Source organism: Hyalella azteca, unplaced genomic scaffold (assembly GCF_000764305.2).
Source record: "Hyalella azteca isolate HAZT.00-mixed unplaced genomic scaffold, Hazt_2.0.2 contig12281, whole genome shotgun sequence".
NCBI classification, from domain to species: domain Eukaryota; kingdom Metazoa; phylum Arthropoda; class Malacostraca; order Amphipoda; family Hyalellidae; genus Hyalella; species Hyalella azteca.
In genome coordinates this window covers 43,001-46,323 of record NW_025942241.1, presented here as the reverse complement: position 1 = coordinate 46,323, position 3,323 = coordinate 43,001, and positions in this window count along the sequence as shown.

Genomic DNA, 3,323 nt, shown 5'->3' with positions numbered 1-3,323 from the left:
AGGAAATGTGCGAATTGTAGCTGGAAAATTGGAAAATTTTCAATTTTCAAATCCCTGATTTTGAAAGGCAATTGTATTTTCCTGTTATTCTCAGTAAGTAGCGCATGAAAATTTAAATTTTCGGTTTCGTTTTCAACGTGAGAGTTTTCATGATTTTTCGGAAATTTTACAATTCCCCTTAAGTCATCATTGATGTTTCCATGAAAATAAATGCTGGTTGAATTTCCACTGGGCTTATCATCAAGGGTTGAAATTTCACTTGAATTTTCACCGATTTCGTAATTCTCGAGGACTAACCCGTTATTTGGCCCGTTGTGTGGTCCGTTAAGTAAACCGTGGTCCTTCCCCTTGTTTGGCCCGTTGTCTAGCCCGTTAACAAAACCGTTGTCCAGCCCGTTATTTGGCCCGTTGTTTTGGCCGTTAACGACGTCGTGACGTCGGAACACACAACGTACCCGCGACGTCAATGAGCTGCAAGTGCACAATTTCGGGCATATGTACATGTACTCTGACGACGTACCAGACGTGCCAGACGTGCCAGACGGGCCAGACGTACCAGACGTTGGTAAAGAAATGCGTTCCGTTTGATTAACGTCGCTAGAAGTGAACGCCCTAATATTTTCTTTAGGAGGAAACGTTTCATTTGCATCACTTTTTTGGATGAAACGTTCCAGCTCGTTCACAGACGTCAAATTTTCAAATCCTTCGACGGAAAAACGTTTGGAAACGTTAACCTTTGCTTGGGTCACACACGTTTCTGGCAACGTTTCTGACAACGTTTCTGGCAACGTTTTTAACGTCGCCTCTGGTAACGTTTTCGTAATTTGTTCAACGTCAATCAACGCTGCCAACGTTGCGTCCGCGACGCTATTTTTGGACATATTCCCCAGCGAAGGAACGTTATTTTTCGAACGTTTTTTATTATTCAACTGCCCGTTAACGTTCCCATTTTCATGAACGACTAATTTACTGTTATTTTGAATATTTAGCCCGTTGTTTATGATCTCATATCCGTAACGGTCATTAACGTCCATCGTTATTGAATGAGGTAACCCGTTATTTAACGGATCTGTTAGCCCGTTACTAGAATGAAAGTTGCCGTTATTTTCGTTCTCATGATTGGAGGTAAAATTTTTATTTTGATTTTCGATTGGCACGAACAAAATTTGAAATTTAATAACAGCTTCTGCATTGTTGCTGTTGCTGTTGTTGCTGTTGTTGCTGTTGTTGCTGTTGTTGTTGTTGCTGTTGTTGCTGTTGTTGCTGTTGTTGCTGTTGTTGCTGTTGTTGCTGTTGTTGCTGTTGTTGTTGCTGTTGTTGCTGTTGATGTTGTTGTTATTTTCTTGATCTATTGTGCTGTTTGCAACATCAGTAAATATCAGCAACAATAATAACAGTAAAATTGAACTTCTATATATCATCATTATTGCGTTATTTATATATGGCGTTCAATTGAAAATTGAAGGAAATTTAAAATTTTTGCCTAATTCAAAAATTTAAATTTTTGCTTTATATTAATTAAAATGTTTTATTTCCATTCGTGAATATAAATAATTAGTAATAATATATCACTAATTAAGTAGAGTTGTTGAATTTATTTATTTGTTTATTTTCATGAAATTTGTGAAAAAATTTTCCCAATTTCAAATTTCGCACACAAACTTGAATTTTCAGAATATTCACAAACTCACTCGATTGTTTACAATGTCATTTATAGGTTGAAATTTTTTTCTGATGATAACAGTTTTTTAATTAATATTTAAAAAAATAACTTTTTTCCGGTTAAGTTTTCCTTAAAATTTCACACAATTTCGTATCTCTTCACGATAATCCATGAAATTTTTTCTTCTCAGAAAAAAAACAGAAAAATCAAAAAATTTTTTGAAACTTTCCTCAAAATAACTGAAATGTTTTCTCTTAAACCTTTTTCCAGGCTGTTCTTTTCTTAAATTCGTTTGAAATTTTTCAATTTTCTTTCAACTTTCCGAAAAAATTGATCATCACTTTCTCCACTGCGCGATTAAACTTTTTATTTTTCTTTCCAGTATTTTAATATTCATCTAACTTTTTTCAAATATTGTCAATTTTTCAGAAATGTGGCCCGTCCACCACTTTTTTTAACATTTTCAAAAATTACTTCAAATTTTTACATTTTTTCCGAATTGTTCTTCAATTTTTAGTCCTCCAATGACGTCATCGCTGCCCGATGCTGCATCTGAAAACGTCGAATAAACAAAATTTTAGAGATTTTATTTTATAGAAAATAATATACAAACAATAAAATAAATTTTAAATATTTATTTTCTAAATAATTATGAGGGTGCTGAGAATAGTCATGGATTACAGTAAACAAATAAGCCATTGTAAGTCAACAGTCAAACAGTCAGCATTACTGCAGCAGCCACTGTAAGTCAACAGTCAGCATTACTGCAGCAGCCACTGTAAGTCAACAGTCAGCATTACTGCAGCAGCCACTGTAAGTCAACAGGCAGCATTACTGCAGCAGCCACTGTAATGCTGCGCAATGTCCAAAAAGCTTTTGAATGTCATTCTTCACAATTTGTTAAGCTCATACAGACAAATCTCTCAGAGAAATAAGTGTGTCAGAGAAGGCACACTCCATTTCCCGTGTCATTTCCTTCATTTCTCACGGGCGCCGCCATCTTTTTTTACGCCTAGAAATGCATGTACATAAACGCAGGAAAATGTTACCCGCTGCCCTGAACGAAAGATTCTGCAGCGCGCGGGCGAAACAAAGAGAAATTTTTCTCTGGAAACAAACCTTGATGAAGTGAACGAAGTTTTAAGGGATACCGATTTACATGACGTCGGTTGAGCGGTTGAAATAAAAAAATATGTATTTTGAAATTTATATAAATGATGAACCTTGGGAAATATATTTTTGTGGAATATTTGATCAATAATTCCATTATTATAATTATTTAATTATCATGCAACTTTTGAATGAATTTTTTATTTGTTTTTAATACATACGGCAAAATCGGAGCTAGAAAAAATCTAGAAAATCTAGAAAATTTAGAAAATGATAATTTTTTTACAGAATTATTAAAAAAAATTAAACTCAAGAAAGCGGCTGTATTATTCTAAAACTAATTGCAAAAATAATTTGAATTAAATGGGATTAAAATGGGAAATTTATATATGGAGGGAGAAGGTTTAACGCAGCAAAGGGGGGGAATGGAGGGGGGTTAGCAGCGTAGTACAGTGGGGGAGGAGGAGGGGGTTTGGGGGTAAATTATCCCCCCTTAGGGGGAACTTAACTTCTCTGCATCCATCAAGTTAGGATGAAGAGCATGAGAGGG